Source organism: Sciurus carolinensis, chromosome 3 (assembly GCF_902686445.1).
Source record: "Sciurus carolinensis chromosome 3, mSciCar1.2, whole genome shotgun sequence".
NCBI classification, from domain to species: Eukaryota; Metazoa; Chordata; class Mammalia; order Rodentia; family Sciuridae; genus Sciurus; species Sciurus carolinensis.
The window spans coordinates 99,549,934-99,564,488 of record NC_062215.1 but is presented as its reverse complement, the minus strand read 5'-3'; the positions used below and the strand labels follow the sequence as shown (position 1 = coordinate 99,564,488).

General features: G+C 34.7%; 2 protein-coding genes across 10 annotated transcripts in view; one reads left to right on the top strand and one right to left on the bottom strand.

Moving 5' to 3' along the window:
• Mbd5 (methyl-CpG binding domain protein 5) overlaps positions 1-8,930 on the bottom strand; it is a 481,517-nt gene extending 472,587 nt beyond the window's left edge. For all 4 annotated transcript variants that reach the window (XM_047547386.1, XM_047547387.1, XM_047547389.1 and 1 more), the window contains exon 1: positions 8,288-8,930. The gene's annotated coding sequence lies outside the window, so the exon portion shown is untranslated. The remainder of the gene's footprint in view (positions 1-8,287) is intronic.
• Orc4 (origin recognition complex subunit 4) overlaps positions 8,422-14,555 on the top strand; it is an 80,499-nt gene continuing 74,365 nt past the window's right edge. The window contains exon 1 of one of the 6 annotated variants that reach the window (XM_047547396.1): positions 8,422-8,509. The gene's annotated coding sequence lies outside the window, so the exon portion shown is untranslated. The other 5 variants (XM_047547397.1, XM_047547394.1, XM_047547392.1 and 2 more) reach the window with 5 other exon arrangements.

Here is a 14,555-nt window from a genome sequence, read left to right as displayed (position 1 = left end):
TATATATATATTTTTTTTTTTTTTTTTTACATAAATAGGTTCATACTGTGCAGGGAGGCCAAGGCAAGAGCACTGGAAGTTCAAGATCATCCTTAGCAACTTAGGGAAGCCCTAAATAACATAGTGAGAACCTTCTTTAAAATAAAAAGCTGAAAAGGGCTGGGGATGTAACTCAGTGGCAAAGTGCCTCTGGGTTTAAGTCCCAGTGCCAAAAGAAAAAGAAAAAAAAAAAAAGAAAACTACCCGTGTATTTAATCTACAAATCTAAATTCTGCATGGTTGTTTTAATTCTTATCTTTACATACCAGAGTAAGCATTTCCTAATTTCCTATTTTATTTTATTTCAAAATAAATGGATTGTTTCCCTCAGTGCCCAGCAAAGTGAGTCATATGGATGGATCTTTCCATTGCAATATCTGTTATTTAAAATATTTGAGCAGCAATTCATTCAGTTTGATAAGATTTTACATCTTTCATAAATGATATGTTGTTTATACCTTCCATTAAGGTAGACATCAATAAACAGTTTATATATAAATAATGTCTATATAGCCAGAGCCATGGCACACACCTGTAATCCCAGGGAATCAGGAGGCTGAGACAGGAGGATCACAGTGGGGCCAGCCTTAGAACTGACTGAGGCCCTACACAATTTGATGAGAACCTGTCTCAAACAAAAAATAAAAAAAAGGGCTGGAGATGTAACTCGGTGGCAAAACAACCTGGGTTCAATCCCCATTACCAAAAATAAAAAATAACAAATAATAATATTAATGTATATGTTTAGTCAATCAAGGTCCAAAGTTAGTTAAAAATAAAATTTATTTTTGTCAAAAATAAAGCAATGTATATATCAAATTTGTGTACTATGTAGAAAAATTAAACATCCATATAATGAGTCATTTTTATGATTATCCTAGGAAAACTTCAAGAGCAGAGAAGCAGCTGAAGAAATAAAACAAAAATAAAACTTTTTAAATAGTTTATCAACATATTTAAAACACATAAACTCAAAACAGCAAGAGCAGCAGCTTAGAAAAGCAATATAAAATTAAATCAAAATCTGCGTTATGTGGTCCTCTACTCCTTTCAAACATATGAGGAAACTGGAGTAATACGACTATTATTTTATTTTCTAATAAGCAACATATTACTGTATTTGTCAAAGGGGATTCAAATCAATTCAATAGCAAAGTAATGTCTACCGAATGTATTAATTTTGAGACAACTAAACTGGACAATTCAAGTACTAAGATAAGCTGTTAGGCTTTATTTTTATCAAAAGAAAAATATTTTAAAGGAAAATCTCCATCACTTTTAATGGAAAATAACCTTCATTTGACAATCCTACAAAGAAAAAATTATTAATACCTCATAAATGAAAAAATATTCTTAAGGAATAGTAAGATTTAGGAAAGCTTATGGCCACACAAGATCATTACCATCATTCCAAGTAATATTTTTAGCTGGTATGAGCTTTTTGATATATAATAAAGTGAATACTGTAGCTTTAATTGAAGTTTGAATGTTATAAACAGTTAGATGTCTGGCTCTGGCCTGCATTCTAATACCATCAGCAGAACAGAGATGGGAAGCATAAACAAACCTTTTAACTAGATTACAGTCTAAAATGGCCAAGAAATCCTTCAGCACAAACTCCAGAGTGATAAATGTGGAAGAAGGAATATGATTTTAGAATAATGCTACAAAAAAGCCTCTAGAACTATGAAATGAAATTGATGTTATGTACATATATGAATATATCACAGTGAATTTCATATATAGCTATAAAGCACCAATTTAAAAAAAATAAATAAATGGAAGGAAGACCAGTATAGAAGAGGTAGGAGAAAAGGGAAGAGGTTGGGAAAAGAGGAAGCACTGGAGCAAACAATTTTCCACTCTTGTATGATTATATAAAAATGAACCCCACTTATGCACAACTATAATACATTCATACAAACATTTTTTTAAAAAGCCTCTAATTTCTGGCATTACAGAAACATGTGTTTGATTTTCTAAATATTTTTATGTCATTTAATTTGAATGATGATGGACAGATTAATTAATGGCCAACATTAGTGGGCATTTTTAGACTAAAGATATATAAGAAACAATAGCTGTTACTACAAGGGTAAACCTAAATATAATTTAGTAGTCATTCTTAAGAAACATTTTACATTTACTTCTAACTACTAAGATACATGCAGTTAATAAAAAAAAAAAAAAAAAAAAAAAAAAGGCAGCAAAAGAATGTAAGCTTTAACAGTAGCACCAAACTGAAAAATTCCATGTCACTGCTGCAATTTCAGTTGGTTGGCAAAAGAATGTAAGGCATCAAAGTACAAATTTTTTTTGCCTTTGTGAGACTAGCAATTGAGTTACATAATTCATTTCAGTTCTTTAAAACAATACATTCTAACAATCTACTCAATGATACAGAATTACAAGTTCTCTAAGAAAAGGCTATATACATCAACTGAAAGGACTCAAACCAAAACTTGTCAAATCCAACTTTGAAAGAAATATAAACTTTACAGCAGGTTCAATATTAAAATATCATTTATCCATCATGTCCATCTACTTTAGAAGACAAACCTTAATGCATGTTACACCTAGATCTTTCCTTCTCTCTTTGAAGTTATTACTCTGAGTTATTCCAACCTCTCAGTTGTTATATAATATAGAAGCAGTTTAAAGAGAAATCCTGGTAGAATCTTTACTTTCAACTTAATTAGTTTTAGGTTATCTAAGAAAATTATTCAGGACCATAGATTTACTCCATTTCACTAATTAGATTGTTTTTACAAGCCAGAAACCATTTTAGCAAACTTTTCTTCCTGAACTGTAATATACTATACAGAGTACTTCTTCAGCATTTAAAAAATATTAGAAAATGTTTCCAAAACTCTGCAAGGCATAATGCACTGGCCTAACTCCCATATGATGAGAAGAGTACATGTAAGTATATAGTTTGCAAGTGTATTTACTTAGGGTTGATGTGAATATCACTTGAATAGTAAAATGAAAAAAAAATTTGCTCCTTTTTCTCTTAAAAGATGTAAAAATCCACTATGTTTGGCTGGATCAGAAAGTACTTTATCTGAGTAGTTGTTTTACAGAACAAGCATGAAATAATTTAGGCATTCAGAGAACTCAAAAGTTGTCCATTCTCATACTAAAAATATTTCTGACTTCAAGTAGTACTAAAAAGAGAACATTAAACTTAGTCCTACATGTGTAATGTAATTATGAAAATGTTGTATGACAGAGTCTAGAAGGTAATGTGTATACAAACACCAAAGCACTAAACAGTAAAAACTCCCCTTTGTTTTTAGGTGTTCCACTACCAACACATTTATATAATTTTTATAGTAAATATTCATTGTGTCACATATTGTTAGAAGCTCCAAACTTCATGTAACAAAATGCTAGAGGTAACACCACACAAGTTAAGGTTCAATATAAAGATGGTTCAAATGTCATTTTCGCTAGGCAATGAAAAGAATGACTTCAAGTATATTTTAAGTTGCACACTGGCCTGCATCTATGTTCCTTATAAAGAACTGGCATTTTTTGTTTTTCTATCTTTATACACATTCAGAAACATTAATAAGCTGTAAGAGCTGTGCTTTTAGTAATGCTTTACTTGAGTATAGATACACCTCTGGGTTCAATCGCTGGTACCAAAAATAAATTAAATAAATAAATAAATAAATAAATAAATAAATATAAATAAATGAATATGAGAAAGATCAGAATTTACCATTTAGGAATCTATTTACCGTCCAGAAAAAGTGCACCAGCAGAGGTAAGTCCCCTCATTTGTTCCAGTACTGAATCAACAATATTCTAAAACTACATTAAGGAGGGTGAAGTGAATGTAGTGGTTTTTTTAATCTTGAATACTTTTCAATTACATATGAAAGATATGACAGATACTGAGATAGGATGTTTTTGGCATTGAAACTCCCATATATTTTAGAAACTTCCAACTTACTTTACTAAAACTATAGTAGCAGCATCACATAATCAAGACTGAATATAATAACTATTTTGGAACTAAAACTGGGAAATTTTTTATAAAGATCTTGGAATAATACATCTAGTATATGCTAAAATTTCTAAAACTAATAAAAAGTAAATATTAATTACTGGATAATAAAGAAATCACATGATTGGTGTGCTTGAAATTTGGCAGAAATATCTAAAAGCTCAGAATAATATTGTACAATGGATTTCCTAGTAAACCATGAAAGATATCCTGTTATATGAGATGTAAACAGAAAAAAGGTATTTGGGGGAAAAAATTAAGTTTGGAGAATTTGGATTTTTTTGTGGGGATAGGGAAATTAATGAAGAGTGTTGGTCATCGTCAAAAAAATTATAATTAGAAATAAAATTTCAGCAATGGATGCCACATAGACTATTTTCATGGTGTTAAATGAATGAACTACAAACAGAATAGAAATCCATCGAATACAGTATTAAGTGGAAATTTTTTTTCTTTCTATTTTAATAAAATACAGCAATATCCGTCTTAAACATGCATTATTTTACCTAACAGTACCCATTTAGTTAATATAAATTTCATTTACGTAAACCAAAATAAATATATGACCAATATACTTGTGGAATACAATTGAGAAATCTCTTCACATTAAATTGCAGGGACCATTCTTGTTTTTTCACATGCCTAGCACAGTGCCTGACAGACAGCAGATGCTCCATAGATGTTTAATGAATAACTAAGTACAATCTGTTTTGCACATACATTCAAAATCCAGACAAGTTTGCAAAGGTACATATGTTGGACATAGGCTTTCTGGCTGACTTCATGGGGTCCCACTGAAGACTAGGAGTAAATCTTCATATCCATAGAAAACTGGCAAGTTGATAATTGTCTGGGTAAGGACCAAAAAAACAAAGTCAGGGAAACATGTCACCTAAGTAACAGTTGCTTTAAAGAGCTGGTAAAAGCGGCCTAATCATTCCATCAACCTATTTGCACCATTCACTCAATGAAGTGAAGCTTAAATTCATCTTGAATGTTTACATTTTTATGTAAAATTTTTTATTATTGCTTATTCAAAGTCACTTTTGTTAAATTCTATTCTGCGTAATGATTAGAAGTGAATAGGGTTTTTCCTGTTATTATGAGAACTATATCATCAATGGTGTTTAATTTGGATGTTAATTCTAAAAAGTGAGAACCACAGGGGTGATAATAAAAAGAACCACAGTGGAGATAAAAAACAAAAAATTCTCAAGAAAAACGTTTTCATGGTAGTGAAAGTAAGAGGGAGAAAGGAAAAAGGGAGGAAGGAAATGGGAATCTCACATTTGGGAGTAAAGAAATTCAACTATGTCTAATTTTAAAACTAATAAAATACTTAAACACCACAACCTGTAGGGTCTACTGTACATCAGACATTGTGCTGAGTGAGGGACTAAGTTTAAACAAAAAAACAAACAAACAAACAAACAAAACCCTTTTATTTAAGTAGTTCTTTAAGGCATGACTAACATGTAAACACAATAAAATGTGAATTTTATTTCTGTTTATAAATATGAGTCTTTAATACAAGAGTAGTAAGTATGTTTCCTAATTGGAAGTTCAGGAAAAAACAGCATTACAGAAAGCCAAAATAATTCTCAAAATAGTAATAATCCACAACAAGTCAAATTAGTATGTCTTGAAAAGGTCAACAACAATGAATTATAAAAGTACAAAATTATAACACTATTTACCTTACTATTCTTATAAAACTCTTAAGTGCTGTATGTGGAATTGTGCAGACAGTTTCATCTCTGACAAAGAACAATGAGTAGTTAGTAGTTAGTGTCAAGAGAACTGAGTTCTCTGGTTCCTGTCCTGTGCCCACTCACAGGCCTTGGAACCTTGGGCAAGTTTCTCAAGCTCTCTGAACTTCAGTGGTATGGAAAGTTGGATAAAATGACCTCCAAGACACCATCTATTTGAAAACTTACCATCCTAAAGTATCAATTATTCTTAATACTTAAAAAATAAGCCATAATAAAAACACAATAAAAGGTTTCTAAGCATAAATCATTATCGAAAGTAGAGAAAGATTGGAATCTTCCAACCACAAAGGGTTAAAAATAAGGGTTAAAATAAATACTTTCAAAGGAAAACAAAAACAAAGTAAAAGTATTAATCAAGGACTGTAAATTTTTACTCTGCTGCCTACTAGGTGATGACTACCCCAATTACCTATATGATTCACTTTATTAATATTAACTTCTTCACTAAGTTCTACTGTCTATGTCCTATGTTAAGGTTTCTGAGGTTTTAGGGTAAGGACAAAAAAATCTCAGGTGGACCTGGAATAGCAGCATAGATCTTTGGAGAAAAACTTGAACTTGACACAAATTTCTGCTTCAGTGCATCAATGACACCTCAGAGAAAGGCAGGAAACTATTCAAATGTATAACAGCAATGAGAGAAATAAGACCATATTGCTTACTGCTACACAGCTTGTTTTTCTTTTCTATTTTTTTGTTATTGTTATGTATAAATGTCTACTTCTGCACCCAGCTGGTAATTAAAATTTTATAGAACAAGTTTCTACATATGCAATACTTTTCAGTCACTAAAATACAAGAATATTATGTCTTGGCTTTACCATCCAGAAAATAAAAAAGTATCATAATGTCCTTATAATATTTATGTCAAATATCCTTCTAGGTTGATATTTCTTCAATCCTTTCGAGTTGATCAAATTGCTGCTTTCATATTGCCAGTATGTTCACAAAAATTGCTGCTTTACAGAAGAATATTTTTTTGTTGACATAAATTAAGGGATCAGAGATACCAATGCAATTAAAAAAAAGGGGGGGTGGATGTGTATGTGTGTGTGTGTGTGTGTGTGTGTGGAGAAGAGAATGAGAAGGAGAGAGAGAGAGGGAAAGAGAAAGAGAATGTGTGTGTGCATCCATCTTCAAGGAAAGGATAAAGAATGTATATATGAAACAAAATATCACATCTAATGGAAGACCTAGTACAAGGCCTACATCAAAAACATACTTTCTAGCATTTGTGAAATAAAGCACGGAATGAAAAGCTATTCACTAAGAACACACCATGTGAAAATGGAGAATAATGACTTTTATCAAGATTGTTATTCTATAAATCTAAACCTGGATTCACCTTTCAGTTTATATCTAACTGTAATATACTAACTACAACTTTGTTTTCTTTGATCTATGAAAACATATTTTAGACATTTTTTTCTTTCACATACAGTGAACAATTTGTTTCAGTACCCCAAGAGATGAAAACCATCTCAATTTACAACAGTAAATAAATAATTCAGTTAAAACTGGAAGTGGTACCAATCCGGCAAACTATTGATGGAGGGGTTTGGCCTTCCATGCAGCCAGAACAACATAAAGTTTTCAATAGGGATTACTTGTTCAGACAAGTTACTAAGATTATAAAAATACTCAGTTAATTGTGAAATGGCTAATATTCTCATCTTATATGGAAAATAAATACCAAAAACGTATGTGGGTAAGAAAATACCAGTGGCATTTAAACTTTAAGCATTTTGAGCTGTGCAATTTATAAACTCATACATGAAACGAACATTTAACAAAAAAAGCAATAAAGCGAGTCAAAACCTAACCAAAGGCCTCAATAACTAAAAATCTGAAAATTTCTATGCAACTCATACCAAAGAAAAATAGAGAAAATAAACCCATAACGCAAAAACCAGCCAATTCTTCCAACCCAAAAGTCAATATCCAAATAACAGACAGGACCAAAAAGGGGTAAACACTCAGGTCTACAAATGGATAGGCAGTTCCAATACAATCCAGATCCCGACATTTTCCCACTCAGAAACAAATGCAGTAGAGCTTTTCCTAGGCAAAGAGAAAAAGCTCTCCAAATGAATTTTTTTAAGTGACATCCAGAAAGTGTGCCTCTTTCTGTCTCTATCCCTGGCGCCTCATTGGAGGAAGGAGGGGGGTTGTTTTTGTATTCTCCCCCACTGGAGCAAGGCACAATCAGATGTTAGCTGAAGAAGAGAAACCACTTTTGACAACAGCAAATAAAAATAAAAGTGCCCTTCCTACCCTGACAGGATGGGCACCCCACCTCACACATCCCTCCTCACTCCAACCCCTCCTTCTCTCACCCCCCCTGAGCACCACCCCCTCCTCACCCCGGAGCTCCACTGCGTATGTGGTTTGGTGCTACTGTTGCCCCGGAGTGAAAGTCAGAGCCAGAGGAAGGCAATGAAGCCCCCACAAACACACTTACCTTTCCTGCCCCCCACTTTTGAGTGCCTTCCCTGGAGCTGTGGAGGATGACACAAAGGGTAATAAAGGGGGGGAGTGGAGGAGGAGGAGGCGAAGGAGGAGGAGGAGAGCTGGGGAAGTGGCTGCTCCTGGGTGTAGTGAGATGTCTCCAGCCAGGGCCAAGCAGCAGTAGCAGCAGTAGCAGCAGCAGCAGCAACAGCAGCAGCAACAGCAACAGCAAAGGGTCTGTGTTGCTAAGAGGCTTTTGGTCTCTTTCTCTCCTCTCACGGCCAAAGAGAAGGAGGGTGGAGGGGGCTCGGGAGGGAAGCGAGTGGAGGGGTGAGGGGGTAGGAGTCGTGGATGGAGGTTTTCGAAGAGGAAGAAACTCCTTCTCCTTCTCTCTCAGGCTCAATCCCCCTCTCAGGGCTCCGGGCTGGAGGGTGGGGGAAGGAACTCAGCCGCCTTCCCCCCACCCCCCTCAATTCAAGGTTGAAGTGGGGTAAAATTAGTGTCCTGTCCCTTTAAAAATAGAAATAAAAGGTGCCCCCCCTCTGCCACTGCCTCTCTCTTCATCATCAGCTGCTGCTGCTGCTGGGGTCTCTCTGCTTGGGGGGGGAGGGGGGGTTCGGGTAGAAGAGACGGGAGGCACTCACTGCGCATGCCCTTCTCTGACGGGAGGCTGGTTGGTTGAAGGGAGGAGGAGGGGGAGGGGAGGAAATGAGATGGTTTCCCAGAAGGCTCCGAGGCACTCGCGACCCGGAAGACATTGTAGCAGGGGGTAGAGGGGCGGGGGCGGGGTGTAGGAGGAAGTTGGTACTCTTTAACATTCCCATCTCCCTCCTCCCTCCAAAGGGAGAGTGGAGGAACGGAAGTAGGCGTGGACCGAGGCGAAAGGAGGTCACGTGTTTGAGCGGGAGGGGGTCGTGGAGGGAGAGGCGATGCGTGCGCTTGGTATGCTGGGAGTGTTTGGTTGTGTTCGGTTGGCAGCAGCAGGTGAAGCCAAGGCCAGGCGGCTGCGGGGCGAGCCTGTGAAACGAATTCAGTAGTCGCGGGATTCCGCCCTTGCGCTGGTTAAGGCAAGCTTTTCCTCGAGAGGTAATGTGGATCAGGCTGGCCTCACAATGAAGGTCAGGCACGCCAGCGACCAAAGACAAATCGAAAGTGGTAGGGTGGAAAGCTGTGGCGAATGTTGGGAAGGGGCAGGCTTTTCTAGGCCGGACAGGCCAGAACGAAGCGGGATCCTCCTATCTCCTGGCCTCCCAACACGTGTCGACACGTCCTGACTAATGTAGGGAGTGCTGAGGAGACTACCTCTGCAGGGGATTGTAGGTGAGGTGCGTGATGGGTTGGATGTTAAGAGACTAGTGAGGTATGTGGGACCTGGGCTGCCAACTCTAAATGACTTTTCCTCAGTCATATAGCAGGCTACCTGTCCGGGGAATGAGAAGCCAGGTGTGTGAATTTTGACCAGCTTCATCAGTTACTTAACGTTGGATATTATGCCCTTCGCTCCTTACCTTGCAGTCTTCCCTGAAATTCTGCAGTGACTTTGACAAAGGATCAGGCGGGGATTGCTTGAGTGGAATTTCCCTCCATGTTTAATGTTGCTTCCTCACAAAACCTGTGCTGCTTCTTAAAGAGTTATGGGTGGGATTGTGTAGTCCTTGAGATTGAGTTTTATGACTGGTAAAGAGATAGGGGACATCTTTTAAAATTTTCCCTTCCAGTGTAGATGGGAAATTTTTTAAATAGGTGCCTCCTCTTTTATAGTGAAACAACTCTCTCTCTCTCTTTCTCTCTCTCTCTCTCTCTCTCTCTCTCTCTTTTTTTTTTTCCTTCACCTTTCGGACAATCTTTATTTTTAAAAACATTTCCATTTTTTCAGGTATAATTTTTTGTAAAAGTACTTTAAAGAATCATCACTTAGGTATTCCCTTTTTATACAGAAAATAAAATTCCTCATGTTTATTGTGTTGTATTATTTATTCTGTAGTATGGGTTTTTTTAGTTATCAACTCAAATTACTGTTTTCCTATGTTGTACTTCCCCAAAATTTTGGCAGTGGACCCTATTTATTCATCATTTCCTAATGCTTACTACTATGTGTACAGTAATTATGTCATATGGGATCAAAACTAAAATGTGCCTTTAATAGAAAACCTAATTGTCTAACACAGAAAAATTATATAGTAAGGCAATCCATGTGTCTTAGATACAAGTTTTAAACTTTTTTTTGTAGAAAACACTAAATCTATGGACAAGTGCAGAAGAAATCATATGGAGTATAATGAATAATAAAATGAACTGTAACCACTACCCAGTTTAAGAACTGGGACTTTGCTGGAGTTGAGAAGTACCCACTCCAGAGTCCTGACCATTCCTCCTAGTCTTTGATTTTAACATCTTGATTTTTATGGTAATTACCTACTGCTTTTCTTGTTTGTCTTTTTAAACCACCTATGTCAGCATTTGTAAACACTATAGATTAGTTTGTAAATGAATCACATATTATATATCATTTTTTATCGGTTTTTCATGTTGCTAAGATTTGACCCTGATAATATTTAGCCATTAGTCATATATTTTCAGTGTGGTATGGTCATATTTATATTATAGTCAATCTTTTTCAGAATAAGCCACAAATAACTTAATTGTTCTAACATTAAAGAATATTTGGATAGTGCTCAATTTTTAGCAATTATGAGCAATATCACAATGTATATTCATTATATGTATTCTTATACACATAATCCTGTATTTTTGTAGGTTATATATGGTTATCTCCAACTTTTCTAGATTATGCCAGTCTTTTCCACAGTGGATATACCAACTTATATTTCCACAGCAGTATATGTTATATATCTTTTATTTCTGCCGTCTCACCAGTAGTTGTTTTATTTCGCCAAGCGGATAAATGTAGTGTTGGCTTCTGTTTTAATTTACATTGCCTGGTTTCTAAGGAGTTTGAGCCCTTTTTAAAAAATGTATTGGCTGTTTGGATTTCTTCTTTCTGGAATTTTTTTTTAATCATCTAATTCTTTTTGCAGTTTCTCTGTTTGGTTGTCTGTTTTACTCAAAGTTTGTAACAATGTGGCAAATATGTTCTCTGCTTTTTGCATAACTCTTCCTGGATGATAATTTTATCACATTTAATTCCTCACTGACTTATATGCTATAATGGTTGTTACTTGAATTTTACATGTAATTTTAACTCTAGCAAATAAGTTCTCTACTTGTGCTTTCCACATTCAGCTCTAGTGCTGGCCACTAGCTGAATATGACTTTTGAGCACTTAAAATGTGACTGATGTGACTGATAAAATGAGTGTTTAGTTTCATGTAGTATTATGTTTGAAAACTGATACTAATTTGAGTTATTATAAGACCTTTAAGTTTGGAATAACTTGGATGCATAAATTTGCTTCTCAGCTAAAAATTTATAAAAATATAGTTCGTTTCTTTATATATATATATATATATATATATATATATATATTTTTTTTTTTTTTTTTTTTTTTTTTTTTTTACTTGTAGGTAGACACAATACCTTTATTTTATTTGTTTGTGGTGCTAAGGATTGAACCTAGGGCCTCACAAGTGCTAGGCGACCATGCACCACTGAGCCACAACCCCAGCCCTGGTCAAGTACTTTTATTATGACAATTTAGCATATGAAATTATGATGTTCTGTATATTAAAATGAACATGAGATTTGGAACACAGAATGAAAACAATGTAAAATACCTCCGTTTTTATTATTATTACATGTTGAAATTATGATTAGTTTTACCTTGTTTTGCTCTTTTTAATGTAAGTACAAGAAAAATTTAAATTACTTATATGATTGATATTGTATTTTTGTTGGATAGCAATGTTCTCAGTCATCAATGCTGAATTAGATGTTCCCATGTTTTCCCCACCTTTCTTGTTTCTTAATATCCTCCTGCATTTCTGACTCTTCTTTTAGAATCTTTTTCCTTTTAATTCGAGTGGGTCTTTAGAAATTCCTTAATGCACACTCCTGTCAATCAATTCTCTTATTTTTTTTTAATATCTTAGAATATCTTTGTTTAATCTCGAATATTTGGGGGATATTAAATTATGTGTGGTTGTTTTTCATCAGCTTGATAACATTCCACTGTTTTTTCCTTCCATTATTAATTTTAAGAAGTAAGCTATCAATCTAATTCTCATTGCTTTGAAGGAAATCTGTCTTTTTAAATATTTTCTTTGTCCTAGTTTTTCTGCTCTTTCACTGTGATGTTTCTGTGTGGAATTCTTTGTCCTGCTTTGGTTTCAATGAGATTCTTTAATCAGTGCATCAGTGTCTTTAAAAAATAGTGCCTGTGTTCATTCTCAGTATTTCTGGAGACCTAAGTCTTGAAATTCTTCCTGTTATAAATTTATATTAGGTAGGATTTCAAATTTGTGTGAGTTCTACTTAAAATTTTCCTTTTTCTCCAGACTGCTCCTTTTAAGGTCTCAACTTAAATTGAATGGATGACTCATCTGAGTATTCAACTTTGTGAGGTCTCTTGCTTTTAACCATAGTCTAACAAAGCCTTCAGTGAAAGCCCTGTTTCCGAGCTTTTTGTTCTGAATGGCAAATGTCTTCAGAACAAGTAACTGAGTATGGCGTTTATCTCTAGTTTACCTTCTCCTAGATTTTTGGCATGTGATTTCTCACTGCTTTATTTATTTTATTATAATGTTGTTTTGTTGGCCTCAGCAGGAGGATTGGTCCAATCTGTCATTATCATAATAGAAACCTCATTCACTTTCTTTTATTTTTGAGGTTTAACTGATGGAAATACTTGACACTTGTGAATACATTGAGAGGACACATTGGCAACCAGCAGATTGTTTAGTAGCAAACAAATCTGAAATATTATGTGACTAAGCAAACACTGAATATTCATCTAGGGAAAAAAATTAAGGTTATCTGTGAGAAGATGATAATTATTTACTGCTTTTCCTTTTAGCATTTCTTAACTACCAGTGTTCACAAAATAAGTTTTGCTTTATCTCATTTTACTTTTTACTACATGTAAATAGACTGTACATTATGTATCATTTTTTACCTTTTTTCTCTTCTCTTGCTAAGATTTAAGTCTGTTAGTACATTTGGCTATACATTTGGCAGATACACGTTCACTGCAAAATAGTTGTGTCTATAGTATTGTTAAGTATAGTAAGAATCTGGGGAAATGGTTGAGGTGTTTGTGGAAAAAAGTGAAATGTACATCATCCATAATAGTAATGCTTAAAATGGAAAAAAACGAGTTAGCAGTATAAGATGTTTTCAAAACTAGAAAGTTTAATTCCAAAATAAAAAGCTAAAATGACTTTTCAAAGTGTTTTCCTCTAGAGAGGAGAACCTGGGGCTGTGACAATCGCCTTAGCTGATATCACATCCTTCCCTGGACTAGCAAATGCTGGCCATGGTGAAACACACCTGTGATCCCAGTGGGTCAGGAGGCTGAGGCAGGAAGATATCAAGTTTGAGGCCATCCCCAGGATTAGCAAGACCCTAATCCACTTTGTGAGATCCTGTCAAAATAAAAAATAAAAAGGGCTAGGAATGTGACTCAGTAAAGCACTTATGGGTTAAATCCCTAGTACCAGAAAAGAAAACAAAACAATACAAAAAACATAACTCTTTTAGTCCACCATGGTATAAATATAGCAGGAAATACTCTGGAGAGTCTAACCTATGTCAGATATGTGTGAACTGTCTTTAAATAATGAGCTGTGTAAAAATAGTTTTGTTTACCTTTAAAACTGTTGACTTAAAAAAGAAAAATAGCTTAGAATATTTTTACATTTCATTAATTTGGCTTCTTATATTATAGAAGCAAATGTGATTTTAAAAATTTAAAAATAATGTATGAGTTAAGTAAAAACAATTTTGTCTAGAAGCAAGTTCCCATGTATCCCTGCCTTCCCTACTGTTAACCTGGTTTCCTCTATTATTGAATAGTCTATTGCCTTAGTATCATACATTTGTTGCAATTAATTGACTGTCAAAATATTTTTAGTGTAAATCCAGAGTTTATAGAAGAGATCAGTCGTGGTGTTGTACCTTCTATGGATATTAACATTTTATATGTGTCCATCATTATGGTGTCTGTAGTCTAAGTTCACTACTTTGAAAACTGCCTGAACTCCCCCTTGAACTGTTGACATTTTCAGTTTCTGTAGTTTTGCATTTTCCATAATCCATAAAGTTGTATTCATATAGTCTATAACATCATCTGATTGACTTCTTTCACTTAGTAAAAGATGTCTATT